This window comes from Choloepus didactylus, chromosome 15, assembly GCF_015220235.1.
Source record: "Choloepus didactylus isolate mChoDid1 chromosome 15, mChoDid1.pri, whole genome shotgun sequence".
NCBI lineage: Eukaryota > Metazoa > Chordata > Mammalia > Pilosa > Megalonychidae > Choloepus > Choloepus didactylus.
The window spans coordinates 89,628,524-89,644,403 of NC_051321.1; the positions used below are offsets into that span (position 1 = coordinate 89,628,524).

The following is a 15,880-nucleotide window of genomic DNA, read 5'->3' on the forward strand; positions in this document are numbered from 1 at the left end:
GTCTGCTCCTTGACTAATCACAACATCTTCAGAAGGCCCTATTTACAGATGGGCTCCCACCCCCGGGAATATGGATTAAGACTCAAATACTTGTATGTAGGGGGCATGGTTCAGCTCCCAACCTTCCTTTAATACCTTTAATTCTTTTAAGACACTGCCCATTATTCCACGGTATGATTGCATAATTTATTCCATTCCCTATTAGGAGCATCTGGATTCTTTTCAGACTTTTGATATTCAGTAAAATAGTCACCATTACTCACTTCCTAGAAGTAGGATTATTGGGTAAAAGACTTTTGCCTTTGGGGAACTGCCAGGTCACTGCTGCTACCCCTGAGCAGGGGCTGCGTCCCCATGTCATCCCCTGTCCTGTTTACCACCATGCTCTCTGAATGCCCAGCTTCATAAGTCAACAGTATCAGTAGGCCAGCTTACTATGCATTTCTTTTAAGAGTGAGATGGAAAACCTTTTCACAAATTTGGAGGGGTTTGCATTTTCCTTCTGGGAACGTCCATGCTATTTGTTTTTTTTTTTGTACTGGGTTTGTTGACATCTCTCACTTTCTCTTCTCTCTTTTTGAGAGCAACACTTAAAAATTTTTGTTCCTCTACTTCTTTACTTCTTTCTAGCCAGACAAGAATGGAAGATAAAGAGCCGCTACAATATAGAGGTTTTTCCTTTATAATCCTCTGTCCCACAGACTGTCTGCTTCCTGCAGACAGGGCTTACCCAGGTGCACCCCTATTCCACCTGGTCTCTGATGCTTTTCCCAGTGGTCAGTCAGGCCCAGGGTGCCCTCTACCCCCAGCCCATGCTCCCACAGCCCTTGGGGGCACTCAAGCGGTAATTGATATCAGGCCACAATTTTTCCATCCACTCAGAACTCCGTGTTTGCAGATTTTTATTTCTAAGGCTTTGCAGCTGCAGGCCTTATTTCTTTTTGCCCCTGGTGTATATGTCCTTAAATATTTTCAGAAGGTCTCCTTCCTCTTTTGTGCTTTATAACTTAAGACTTTTCCTATTTCAAGGAGCTTTCAGTTGTGGTTATTGTTTCCCCTTCTTGCTCTTTTGTGGTTTCCTAATGGAATAAGAGGAAATATCCTTATTCCTCCATCTTGTTTACAACCAGATTAACACTTCAATGAAATTTATTGTCTAGTTTTGAGAGGATTGTTGCCTTTTCTCTAATGGGAGATGAGGAACATTGTCATGTATTTTCTATAAAGAAAAACTTTCTCTGTTTTCCCCATTTCTCCCATAGATAGAAACCACACACACACACTGTCACACCCCACAACCCACAAGATAGAAAACAAAAGATGACAAAAATAAGAAAACATATGTCTTTTATAAGAGTAAATGCTTCGACTCAACAAGGAATAATTGTACAAAGAAAGCATACAAACTGATTCCAAACATGGTGAATTCAAAGACATATTAAAAAATGGATCTTAATTGAGTCTTCAAGTTTTGAGTGTCTATGAATACATTTCATGAAAATAGTACAAGAAACAATCCCGTACAGACTTTCCAACTTGCTAATTCCTTAATTCTGCTCACACATTTTCTAAGCGTAATTTCCTCGGTTAAAGATTGGTTGATATGTTTTAACCTCAAAGATATTTAAATAGCAATCTTCAGAAAGCAATTTTATTTTGCTAAGAAACTTCTAGCAATATACCACAAGCTAGAGCAAGTGGCATTTCCTATGGTAAAAGGCAAACAAACAAACAAAACACAACCTAGTCATTTTTTGTGCTGAAAATCCTTCAGTTCTATTAAAATTCTAACTTGTCTGGGGGGTAGTTGTTGGAGGGAAGAAAAAAGCCTAGAAATCACATGATACTTCTCCATCTGTGCCTCCCTAACCTCACCGCTCCAGTTACCAGTGAGATTTTGGGGTTCACTAAAAGTCTTTTCCATCTTGTTTTCACTTATTGCAGTTTTCACATTTTGAGGTGTCAGGAGCTAAAAGAATACCAGACAGGCGGCTCTTCCTCGCACGTTCTAATTTTTATTCATTTTATTAACGTATTTAAGGTAGTGACTCCCTGACTTCTGAGGATTCAGACCCACAACTGAAAACCGTGCCGTGCCAGAGGACTGATTGTGAGCCGCGGTTATTGCTTCTGAGCAAAGCACGACGTTCAGACCCGGCTGTCGGGGGTGAGACGGAGAATTGGCAGAGTTGGTCACTGCTAAAGAAAATGTTTTCTTTGCTTGGTCAGTCTAATCTATCTTTAATTGACATGTTAATTGACATGTTTCCAAGACCCAAGAGCAGTGTTGGTTGAAACAAGTAGTCCTCTATATTTCACTCAGGGAACCAGAGTTCATCAGCACAGTCAAAGCAAACGGGCATTCTGTTCAACTCTCAGCGTAAAATTCTGCTGTGTGAAAAATTATTTTCTTTCTTTTTTCCTGTCAGACATGAATAAATAATGCATTCTGGTATACTACTTGCCCTGTAATCTTTGCTAGATAGGGAACATTTTTCTTTTGTTCCAATGGGGGAAATATTATCTCCGACTTTAGACAATCTGCCAGTATTTGGGGTCCATGGATACAGGATAGATCAAGAATCTTGATGTCTGATAACAAGCATAGTTGTAGGGATAAGTTGGCAATTTTATAGCAGTTGGTATGTGCCAGGCACTCATCAGAGCACTTCATTTTTATTAACTCATTTAATTCTTACAACAAGTGGTAGGGATCTCTCAATTTACAGATGAGAAAACTGGCACAGAGAGGTTAGATTACTTGTCTGAGGTCACACAGCCAGGAAGTGGTGAAGCCAGAAGTGGAATTCAGGCCACCTGGCTCCTGCTGTTGTGAAACACACACACACACACACACACACACACACACACACACACACACACACACACACTCTTTCTCTCTGTCTCTGTCTCTGTCTCTGTGATATATATGCAGGTTCATTTACTCACATACACGTACTGAGAGAAATTGTTGGGTCAGGAAATTGATTAATTGATTAATTAAGGTCAATGATTATTTTTAAAGGTGCATCCCCATTGAGATTGGTTCTTAGATCCCTGAAAATACAGCGGGTCTTTTGTGACCCATCCACAGCTGGGCCCAGGAATATTGGAAGTTTCTGCTTTTGGATGTTTATCTTTTATTTCCTTTTTATGTGCAGATCAATTTTAAAGCTTATGCCATGGGGAAATTTATAATGATTGGAATTTGGAAGATGTTATAAATACCAATAAATTTACCATCCCTTTGGGATTATTCAGAAAGTAATGAATTATACACACTCCTTTCCAAACTAGAAACCTCAGCATAGGATTGGAGCTACTGACACAGCAAGACGTAACTGTTGACTACTTGGTATAATTTTGCTGTGCATTTCAAGGATGGATTTTCTTAAAAAAAATTCCTGCCACCAAATTAAATCTTCAAGAGACAATAATAAAAGACTTTCAAAGGACCTGAGTTTACAAGGTTACTTCTGAGCCACGTGTTCAAGTCCTGTTTCAATCCTCTGCCCATGGTCAGAACTGTACTGCAGAATATGGAAAGCTAAAAATTGTATTTCCCGATCTTCACTGCACCCAGGATTACAGGTAGGGTTTATGGTCCACCATTCAGATGCACCCATGCTAGATTTAAATTTGGAAATAAAATTGGTGACAAGAGAGAACCAGCATGGGAAATCCATTTTCTGGTGTGGTTTGTAGCAGAAGATGCATGTTTTGGAAACAGCAACTCCAGCAGTCAAAATAATGTTCTAAAGTCACTAGAAGTAGCTTTTTTCTTTGCTTGGCCATGTTACCATCCTGGTATATAATGCAGTTTATTCATTTTAGATTGTTTCAGGAATTACCTTGTAATTAATATGTATTTTTTGATATGTAAACCTTTTATGTTTCCAAGATCAAAACTGGAAGTAGACGCATTCAGAGAAGTCTAGTTTCCATTCCCACGGGCTCCACCTTGTTTATCCTTTTTTCTTTATGTAATAGAATATCTTTATTAGTTTTTGTTTTATATTTCTGCCACCTCTTTTTGCAAATATGGTACATTTTTATCTGTATTTCCCTTTATTCTTTACACAAAAGGCAGATGCCCTATTAGCTGTTATGCATCTTGCCTTTTTTCTCTTTGTATGTCCTTGAGCCTGTTTCACATTAGAGAAAGGGGATGGTCCCGTCCCCCTGGCTGTGTTGCCGCTGCAGTGGCTTCCATGGGGAGCTGCGATTCTTCATTCAGTAAGCTGCTGGCTTCGGGGCTGAGTTGTACATATGTGAATTCATGTTAAGGAAGTATGCATCAATTCTTCCTTAGTTGAATATTTGTAAAATCATATTTTGTCAAGTGAAGACAGAAACCAAGAGAATTTAATATGCAGAACTGTCAGTGTGCTGAGAAGTCAGCCGCTACCACCTCTCAGGCTGGGGGAGCAAAGGCAGAAGGGGGGGCCCCACAGACCTCAGACCTCTGAGAAATGAGGGGGGGCGGCGAGTGCTTGGCTGGTGCTGGAGTCTCTGAGCTGCAGAGATGTCTCTGGAGCAGAGATGCCACCTCTGCGGAGGGGCCCAGGCCAGCTGGAGGAGTGAGCACTGGAAAAATAGCAAACGGAATTCAAATGCTGCTATTGGAAGAAACCACCATGGCTGAGGTGATGGAGCAAGGTTGGGATGATAAGGAGAAGACCAGGTTGCAAACAGGAAACTGACAGGAAGCAAATGGGAAAGACCAGGTGTCCCTCTCCCCTCCCCAGTGTCACAGCCTCCCTCCAGCAGCCCCAACTGTCCGAGGCTAACAGGTAGCAGCTGACAAACCAGGGATGTGGCTAACGAGTCCCAGCCCCAGTGCTGCAGAGCTGACAGAGAAGGGCGGACTGGAACCTAAGGCACGGCAGCTCAATAACCGGCACAGCACCTGTAGAAATGACGGGACTTTTCTTCTTGGAGATATGAATATCATGAATTATATTCATGGCTTTTCTAATACCAATTTCATGTTTCACTCCTGGAACGAATCTCACTTGGTCACGATGAATTATTTTCTTAATATATTATTTACTGATATTTCCTTTAATATTTATGTTAATATTCATAAGTGATATTGGGTTATAGCTTTTTTAGGGCAATATTTATTGGATATTGATATCAATATTAAATTTGCTTCCTAAAAAGAATTTGGAAGCTATAGTTCCTTTCCCATGTTCTGTGACAGTTTAAGTAGTCTTGGGGTTATCTGATCTTTAAAGGATTGGTAAAGTGCCCTGGGAAACCACGGCCTGGTATATTTTTTGGATAGAACTTTTTGCAATTTTCTACATAGCTCATGATGTAATTGGTTTGCTTGGATTTTCTATCTCCTAAAAGATTCAGATTTGGAAAATTATATTTTCCTAAAAATTATTTTGTACAGATTGGCAAATTTATAATCACTTTTAACTCATTTGTGTCTTTCTCTATAAAGTACGTTTCTTTGAGTCTTGCTTCTGTATCCATTTGACAATTTCTGCCCACAGATCAGGCTTTTTAAACATTTACATTTTAATGTCATTATTGATATTGTTAGGTTTAAATCTATCATTTTCTTGTTTGTTTTATGTTTGTCTCATCTTTTTGTCTTCCCTTTTGTCTTTTTCTGCCTTCTTTTGGATTAATTAAATATTTTATCCCATTTCATGTTCTTTGTTGGCTTATTAGCTATGACTTTTTGTTGGGTTTTTTAAGTGGTTGCTTTAGAGTTTGTATCACACATCTGTAACATATCACAGTCTTCATCTAAGTGAATTATAACATGAATTCTTTAAGAACCTTACAAAAGTAGACTTCCATCTCTCCCCTCCTGGCCTTGTGCTATTGTCATACATTTTACATTTGCCTGTGTTATGTAAGCCCTATACTATACTGCTATTATTTTTGTTCAAAGAGTCAATAATTTTTCAAAGGATTTAAAATATATATATATTTACAAGGGTAAAATTGTTCTGACCAGGGTTGGTGTTCTTTATTCATTTGGACAGATCCACATTTCCATCTAGTATCATTTTCCTTCTATTCACATTCTTTCTTGTTTCCTGTGTTGCGAACCTATTGATGATGAATTATTTCAACCCTTGTAAGTGTAAAAAGGTATTTTGCTTTCAGTTTTGAAACATATTTATGTTGGATATGCTGGTTTGTTCCTACCTACTTGCAGTTTGGGGTTTGTTTGCAAATACTGTCTAGCTTTTGGTAGATACTGCCTATGGGTTTTTGGATTTCATATTTTGGTTTCTGAGTCTATAACTGTGGGGTTGGGGATCTCAGAAAGATTCAAAACCTAGGCAGCTGCTAGAATCTTCCTTTTAGGTTTTGAAAATCTTGGGTGTGATGACAGATTTTTCATACAATTAGGATCTCACAGCCTTGCTGAGTGCTTTGTGAACACATGGGACACTTTTTTTATGCATCCTATAAGGAAAGTAGAAGGAAGCTCATCGAGGGAGTGGAACAGAGCAGCTTACAGAGGGCACATGCAGAAGCCGGTGAGGAAATGTTCTGATTGGCTGACATTGAGTTTCCATGTATTTTGGGGGGTCATACAGAGTGGGGAGCAGACAGACATTGACCAGCATGGAAAGACTGACCATTCTGATAAGCTCTCTCTACTGGGCCCAAACTAGTTTTATCACCAGCTGTTGCTTATTAGTGACCCTGTAGGGTGTGTTCCATTTTCTCAGAAAACCCCTGCATGTCAATCGTTTTTGTCCTCTGGAAAAGTCCATCTCTTGGCAATGCCCAATGCAGGCAACCATTTTATTTCATGTATCAGGTGTATTTCTATTTGTTGGTGGTCCTGTGTTTTTGTTTGCTTATTTGCATATATGTGTTTGTTTTTGCTTTTTTTTTTTTTTGGTTTTCATGGCCCGTAGGGTATGTTGGCATCCGCCTCATTTCTCCCTCATTTCTCTGACTCTAGCATCAGAGATGCTGACCTCCTATTGTCCTTTCCACCCACCTCCCATACTCAGTTTAAAGGCTGAAAACTTCTGCAACATCAGTAACTTCCAATAGCTCCTGACACTAGCTGCAAACCCTGCAGTAACTCAACCAAATTCAACTCTGGCTGTAACTACTGGGAGTCAGGCCAGACCCCACAGGTTGGGGCCATCCTCTACAGGATTGCCCTTCAGGCAGTGGTTGCCATTTGGGGGGCTTGGGCCACCTGCACTTCTGACAAACTGGCCACAAATTTGGGGGTCCTCATCACCACCTCAGGTTCGATAATTCTCTAGAATGACTCACAGAGCTCATAGAAAGGGCTGTATTTATACTCGTTCTAGGTTTATTATAGTAAAAGGATACAAATAAGAAGAAACCAAAAGGGATGCATAGGGAGAAGGTCTAGGAGAGTCTCAAAAGCAGGATTCCCTGCCCTGTCCCCATGGAGAATGTCACCCTCCCTCCAGAGATGTAGCTTATCAATCGTGGAGGCTCACCTGGGCTTTCTGTGTCCCGAGTTTATATGGGGTTCCACGATAAAGATTGACAGAATCTCAGGTAATGAAAGCCATAGCATTTGCATATCAAATTCCATTTACAAAATCCTTTCATGATATTTAAATTTTAAAAAACTCAAGATGAAGTTTTTGGAATAAATACTATAGAAACTCTCATACAGGAAGAGAAATATACCAGAGGTTTTGTTGCAGTGTGCATTGATTTAGTGAAAGATTTGAAATAGCAGAAAGGTACATGAATAGGGAAATTGATAAAGGTGGTATATTGATATGATGGAAAAATATCACACAGCAGTTACAAGAAATTATAGATACAGATGTGTATGCGTATACCAACATGGACAGAGTTGTAGGCGTGGCTGGGGGAAGGCACACCTGTGGGTTGAACTCACTCTGCAGACCCCTAATCACGTGGTGGGTCCTTCCAGTGTGACCTTAAGACTACAGGTGTGTTATCTCATTAGCATATGAACAGTCAGGTGTGGTCCTGGGCCCTCCATGAATAGCGAAAGACACTCCTATAGAGGGAAATTACAAAGACTCCAAGGTTACGTCCCCAGGAAGTGGAAACAAGAACCAGCCAAGTTTTTATTACACTGCACTCAGCTTCATAGAGAATTATCACCCAGTTTTGTTGACCATGTCATCCATGGGTGTTACTCCCATTCTCATGTTTACTCTGTTTTGTTGAAGAAGATGTTTGGAAGATTAAAAACTAATCTGCTGTTATGGTTAATCATATCACTGAAAGTTTATGTGTATTATTTTTTAATTTATAAAAGTAGTATTATACTGTAAATATCATACATTATTCAAGTTCTTTTTTCATATTCAAATTATTTTACAACTCTATCCATGTTGGTATATGAATGCACATCTGTATCTATAATTTCTTATAACTGCTGTGTGATATTTTTTGATGGTATCAATATACCACCTTTATCAATTTCCTTGTTCATGTAACTTTCTTCTATTTCAAATCTTTCACTAAATCAAAACACACTGCAACAAAACCTCTGGTATATTTCTCTCCCTGTATGAGAGTTTCTATAGTATTTATTCCTAAAAATTTCATCTTGAATCTTTTAAAATTTAAATATCATGAAAGGATTTTGTAAACGGAATTTGGTATGCAAATGCTATGGCTTTAATTACCTGAGATTCTGTCAGTCTTTCCAGATTTTTAACCAAAGCCATCTTCCTTTTTGATATGCGCTCTTTTGAACAGGAAAGACCTGACTATTTTTTTTAAATCAAAATAAATGTCTCTTTTCCTTTAATAAGTTCCTTGAATCTACTACCTTCCTCCTTTGATGGCTCAATAGTGATATAAAGAAACACACACACAGGAAAGCTACTAGTACCTTGTGTGAAATTCTCTGAGTTGGTAGTTTTCTGTGGTGGTTAACCTTCCAGTCTGCTTCTAACTCAAACATTTTAAAAAGAGAGGAAAAGGGTATATCGATCTCCTTTCCAGCCTTTTCACTCTGTATTCACTGGGTATGCATGCCCTTGGCTTTTCTGACAGGCTCCAAGCAGTTCCAGCCACACAAATCAGCCCGAAGGGAAGCAAAGCATTTTATTTGCATGAAAATTTGTTAACGAATAAATGAGTGTGATTCCTTGGTCTGGAGGCCTATGCTTTCCAGTTGGGTAAATTAACTTAGGAACCGCAAATTCAATTCCTTGCATTTCCTTTGTGTGTTTTTGTTGCTGTGGGAAACAGTGAGCCTGGTGTTTTTAGATCTGGTCCAGGAACTGTGACCACCCCAGCCTGGGCAGGTGACCTTTTAATTTTACCCCAAGTCACTAACTGTTTTATGAGTACATTTCTTTCATTTGACAAATACCACAGGCTGTGGTAGTCTGGAGCTGTTATGCAATCAGAAAAGGCCGTGTTCTTTTAATCCATTCCTCCGGGTAGGACTTTTGATTAGGTTGTTTCCATGGAGATATGACCCAGCCCATTCAAAGTGGGTCTTAATCCTTTACTGGAGCCCTTTATGAGAGGATAAAAGACAGAATCACAGAAAGAGGGAGCAGAGAGAGAAATACCCAGAGACATTTGGAGAGAGCCACTGAAAGAAGAACCCAGGAGAGAAGGACCAGCAGATGTCACCATGTCCCTTCCCAAGTGACAGAGGACACCTGGATGCCAGCAACCTTTCTTCAGAGAAGGTATCCTCTTGCTGATGCCTTAATTTGGACATTTTCATGGCCTTAGAATTGTAACTTGTAACTTAAGAAATCCCCATTGGTTAAAAGCCAACCCATTTCCTTGTATGTTGCTTTTTGGCAGCTTTATCAAACCAAAACATAGGCCTTGAAGGTGCCAGAGAAACAAAGATGGTGAAGATGATACTGATCACAGGGGTGATGGGTAAAGTATATTCCTTTCTTATATAGCTGTAGGGTATTTTTCCAGTGTATCAATACCCCACATTTAACAGATCAATTTCCTTATTCATTCACATTTATGTTATCTATTTTTTTAAGATTTTTAATTATTTTTTTAAAATTTGTTTTTATTAATTTTGTATTTTTTATTATTTTTATTTACACATATTAATGGTTCTAGTGTGTTACAGTTATTAACTGCTGGGATTCTCACAACCACCCTGTGAGGTTGATAATATTGCTATTGTCCCCATCTTACAAACAAGGACCAGAAGGCACAGAGAGTTTAAGTCATTTTCTCCTAAGTGCTAAAAAATGGTGAGCCTGGGAATGCAGCCTCTCCAACCTGGCTCCAAAGACCATGGGCTCAAGGTCTCTGCCCCCTCCAGTTGTTCTGAGAAGTCACCTCCTGAGGTGTTCCTAGGCTCATCAGTTGACCTGAAGTAAAATAAAATTGCCACTTGCATGGGGCATTGCTGGGAGAAGACCCCTTCCTCAGAAGTGCTTTTCCAGAAGATAACAACTGGCTACAGGGTGGCTGATAAGCAACATCTGGTGATAAACGATTTCAGTCCAGTAGAGAGAGCTTTGAATGGACAAGCCCACTCTACTAATCAATGTCTACCTGCTCCCTGCTTTGTAAGACCCTCCCCCATGCAAAGTGGACACTCAGTGTCAGCCAATCAGAGCATTTCCTCACTCGTCTCCAAGTTGGCCCTCTCTGAGCTCCCATTTCCACTCCCTTGGCAGAGCTCACTTCTCCTTTCCTGAATCACTCAACAAAGCTGTGAGATCCTAAATTTCAGGAAAACTTTTCTCCTATCAGCCTGTAAATATGTAAATTCTAGTACAAGGTGATAGGAATCAGTGGAGGAGCATCCAAGGGGCAGAAGCAGCAAGAGGGGCAGGTGCCCAGCTCACCCATGAGAGGAGGACGAAGGTAAAAAGGGCTCAGATGGATCAGCTCAGACTCTTCCAGAAGTGCATCTGTGCTTGGCCAGACTGTTGGGAAACACCGGCAGTGGGAGCTGGGAGCTCAGGAAGGTCAGGGTGGTCCGTGCACAGGGCCACTCCACCAAGGGAGCCCCTTGGGGTCAGAAGTTCAGGCCGGGTCACTTCTGAGTTCCGTGGCCTTTGGCATGTCCCTTAACTCTCCTGATGTCATTGTCACTTAGCCTCACACGGCGGGGTTGGTGTTGGTCTCAAAGGGAATAATTAACGCACAAGTTCTTTGCAAAAGGCAAAGGGCTAGGCAACTGTAAAGGGCAATTAGCCTTTCGCGGAAAGGAAAAATAAGGTTTGGAATATCTCGCAAGGGAAATGTGAATTGAGACTCTTGCCGGGCTCTAGCAACCGCCTCATAAAACTGGAGCTAATCTCTAATTGCCACTCCTGAACTCCTCAGGAAAAGTGTCAAGTACCAGGTCCTTACGGTTTTGTTAAGAATTCCAAGCTGTGCAGCATCTATGCGGTAAGCACAACGCCCTCCCGTGGCCCTGTGTCTTCATGAAGCTGAAAAACAAGGTAGGTGGACACCTGGAGCTGCCTCCTGTTGTCCCCCACAGGCAGAAAGCTTCTGTTTCTGTGTCATAATTTGAGTTGGTTCCCCATAAATGCGGTCACCAGGAAGATAGTTTAGTTCCCCTGTGGAGGGAAGCAGGAACTTTTTCTATAACAGTTCTCAGAAACCAGGGAGAGTAAAAATGGCTGAGGGCCTTGGGAAGACTGTTGCTGCAAAGGAGAGGCTAGGCCTCCCTATGGTTGTGCCTAAGAGCCTCCTCCCGAATGCCTCTTTGTTGCTCAGATGTGGCCCTCTCTCTCTGGCTAAGCCAACTTGAAAGGTGAAATCACTGCCCTCCCCCCTACGTGGGATCAGACACCCAGGGGAGTGAATCTCCTGGCAACGGGAATATGACTCCCGGGAGGAATGTGGACCAGCATCGTGGGATGGAGAACATCTTGACCAAAAGGGGGATGTGAAAGGAAATGAAATAGCTTCAGTGGCAGAGAGATTCCAAAAGGAGCCGAGAGGTCACTCTGGTGGGCACTCTTACGCACACTTTAGACAACCCTTTTTAGATTCTAAAGAATTGGGGTAGTGGTGGATACCTGAAACTATAAACACAACCCAGAACCCATGAATCTGGAAGACAATTGTATAAAAATGTAGCTTATGAGGGGTGACAATGGGATTGGGAACCATGGACCACACTCCACTTTGTCTAGTTTATGGATGGATGAGTAGAAAAATAGGGGAAGGAAACAAACAAACAGACATACCCAGTGTTCTTTTTTACTTCAATTGCTCTTTTTCACTTTAATTATTATTCTTGTTATTTTTGTGTGTGTGGTAATGAGGGTGTCAGGGATTGATTTTGGTGATGAATGCACAACTGTGTAATGGTACTGTGAACAATCAAATGTATGATTTGTTTTGTATGACTGGATGGTATGTGAATACATCTCAATAAAATGAATTAAAAAAAAATGGCTGAGGGTTTGCGCTGGGAGTATTCAGAAGAACAGCTCTTCCTTCATTAGGAGGTTTCACCCAGTCATTTGAACTATAATTCCAAGAACCCCCATTCCTCAGACTTCACAACTTCTTCACCATGAGTGATTAGAGAAAGACTCAGAAGAATAATTACTTTGGATGGAACCCTCAATCTCCTGATGGCAGCAACCCCAATTCCTCCATTTTCTCTAGGTTCTCAGTCCCTCCTTTTTCCCAGCTCCCCCATGTGGGAGCTAGATTCCATTGGGATGGTGGAGAATGTCTGCTTAGGGTTCCAACCCAGTTTTATCTTGCTGAACCCAGTAGCAGAGCTGGACTGTGGAAACCCCTCCTTGGAGGATTTTGATGACTCAGACGAGGAAGTTCTCCTTCCAGCCATCTCCATGTCATTTGTGGAATGAGCTCTGGCCCCTGTGCTCTTCTGGGTTCCCCCTCTGGAGTCCATGGATTGGAGAGGCTGCAGTGGGGCAGCAGGCCTGAAGCTCTGACCCAGCAGAGGTGAACAGGTGTGCATCTTGTCGGTGAGCTCTTTCACTCTGGGGCTGCCAGGAAGATCTTGATGATGTGAACTGAGAAGGAGAGGCAAGGGCACATCTTCAGACAAAGGCACTCCATCTTTGGATGGAGGTTGACTTGACCACCCAGTTGGATTCCCAAACTCAGCAGGAGCCTGTGGCTCTGCCTCTCCCCACCCGGCCACACTGCCTCTCCCGTATTCTCAGGCCTGGGGCAATGCAGCTCGGCTTCTTTCTGAAGTCTTCTGGTCAAAGAATCACTCCAGGAGCTCCTGTTTGTCTGTCTGGGTCTGGCTGCTGGAGGGCCACCATAAAACAATTCATTTCAGGAACTTTTCAGGGCAGTGAGCAATCTGGAAGATCTCAGTGTGCCTTGGATGCCACGTGGCAAAAGTGTCGGGTTACAGCAACATTCCAGATCTTGGGATTCTGAGCTCCCCTCTCGCTTTCTAGCAATTTCTATGCAATTGATCCCATGCTGCTTGATGCTATTCACCTACAATGTACAATATCTTTGTCCAGATTATTTTAGCACATTTTGTCATTACAGATTATATGCTTTGAAGTCGGTTTTGCTTTTGAATGACAGATTCACTTCACGGAAGTAAATGACTAGAAGCTCTAAATTCTTGTGGCCACCCTGGCTAAAATCACAGTGAAACCCTGAGCACACATTTCCATAGTACGCTTGAGGAGCAGTTCTTGCTGCAGGTGCTTGGGAGATGGCCCAGCACAGGGCTGGACAGTCTTTGTTTGTTTTCTGAGCTTTCAGCCCTCCAGGATTCTGGCTCCCTCGTCAGAGCCGGGCTGGCTTGCCCTCACCTCTTGCTGCCCCTCCCAGGCTCCTTGCTGGGCCTGAGACATGCCAGGGGCCACGCCTGCCTCAAGACCTCCCCATCCCCTGCATCCAGTGCCCTCGCCCCTCTGCATCCCCGTGGTGCCGCCTTCCACGATGTCCTTCGCTCCTTATGTAAAATTGCAGCACGCTTCCCGGGAACCCACATCCCCTTTCCTGCTTAGTTTTCTCTTTATTCTGCTTACCAAATATTTCCCCCCAGCTAGGATGGTAACCCTTAAGAGAGTGGGATTTTTATCTGGTTTGTGATTTCTGCAGTGTCTAGGTCAGTGCTTGGCATGAACAAATGCAAATAAGTTATCTTCTGAATGAATGAGATTATAGCCTCTTACTAAATTAAGAATATCATCAGAAGGGATTCCTCTTTCACAACGTCTCTTCACTACATTAAATGTCTCTAATAAAATAACTTTGAAACAGAACACAAAATCTCATTTTCTACAGATACATTTTTAGGCTATCGGCTTTCTGTTTTTATTCTTTTTTTTTTTGAAAACATTTCTTTTCTGGTATATAAAATAATGCTGGTTCAGTGTAGGAAGTTAAAAAAGTATGACCAAGTTAGATACTAATAATCCCATAGAGTTAACCATTGTTAGCATTTTGACTTCCTTCCTCCTGATTTTTATCTATGCATTCACACACATGCATATATTTTCTATGAATATATAAGCTATGCATTTATATTGTGTGTATATATTTAAGTTTGGATCATAATATTTACTTTTATCATTTATGAAGCCAGGAGCACACTAGGAAAACAAACATTGCTTGTTTTCCTAAAACACATAGCTCAGAGGTATGCTTAATATTGTTCCATATAATCTATCATAATTTGTTTAACTAATCCTTTAAAACTTTAAACAATATTTTCCATTTTCATTATCTGGTTTATTGATCTTTAATGGCTATCTTTTATTTTAATTATTTTTGCTTATTTTTGTGGTCTTCTACTTATCAACAATCTTCAGAGTTTAACCTTGGCCCTTAAGACTTTTTTACATGGTGTCTCTCTCTACTGCAAGTGGATTAGCCACCAGCCTGTTGACCTTTAATTTCTTGGTTTTCTCCATTTCTTACCTTCTTTGTGTTTTCTAGGTTATTCCCCCTTATAGGACCTGCCTTACTGTTTTTTTTCACTGCAGCGTGGGGGAAACAGCAGTGACTGGCAGCCTGTGGTCTCCCGCCCTGCCTGGTACCCCAGCTCATCCTTGCTCTCTCCTGGGCTGCTGAAGTGACAGTCCTCTCTGGGATCACGTCCTCAGCCATCTCTTCCTCAGAGAGGAGCATTCTGGTTCTAGATCTGTCCATGTGCAGGTCTGAATGTGGGAATGCTGGAATGGCATCCAGGGGCCCCAGCCTGATGTGGGGGACTCATGCCCAGCTAGACCTTCTTGGGAAGGGTGCCCCAGGAGACGCACCCAATTTCCAGCCTGGCCATGTCTCTCTTACTTATTCTAAGCTTTCTGCTTCTTTCTTTCTGAGCAGGGTTACCATAGGGGTCCCTCAGCCACTCATTAGTCCAAGGGTATGGCCGGCTGGGGTGACCCCCCCAAGGTCTTTCTGGTTGAAAACGACCTGCCCAAACCTCAGCATTCAGGAAAGAGGCTGTTTGTTGATGTGCAGAGATGGCTGTGGAAGATGCTGCTTTATCTGCAGCCCCCAGGGAAAATGGGGTGTTCACTGAGAAGATGAGTAGCCTACTGGGGCTTCATGTTTGTCTCCAATCATAGCCCCCCTATATCTTGGGCAAAACTTTCCTGTTTACTTTTCTCTATATTCCCGTCCAGAGAGCTGGGTTAGAGGGTTATTTCTGTGATGGAAGCTTTCCTCTCATTTCACAACTTGGCTGGCTGCTTCTACTTTGAAGCGACTCTTCTCTCAGCCCCTCTGTCTGGGAACTGAATCTGGGCTGACCCCTCCAGTGCTCAATGCTGCAGCCCTCCCCGGTTTTCACGAGAGCTCTTGCTGTGCACAAGATTCACAGAGATGTGCAGTTCTCTAGAGGTTGTTTCCAAAAGCCTGTGGACCCACTGATGTCCAGGAATTCAGTTGATAGATTGTATCTTTCCCTGATGAGCTTGACCTGTGTTGTGGTTCCTGGCTGTTA

The 15,880-nt window shown here is 41.9% G+C and overlaps 1 long non-coding RNA gene across 4 annotated transcripts in view; it reads left to right on the forward strand.

Moving 5' to 3' along the window:
- LOC119510777 overlaps positions 1-6,735 on the forward strand; it is a 54,719-nt gene extending 47,984 nt beyond the window's left edge. For 2 of the 4 annotated variants that reach the window (XR_005212019.1, XR_005212020.1), the window contains exon 3: positions 2,042-2,460. This is a non-coding gene — a long non-coding RNA (uncharacterized LOC119510777). Of the gene's footprint in view, positions 1-2,041; positions 2,461-3,161 lie in introns of those variants that run through there. The other 2 variants (XR_005212022.1, XR_005212024.1) reach the window with 2 other exon arrangements.
- The last annotated feature ends 9,145 nt before the right edge of the window (positions 6,736-15,880 follow it).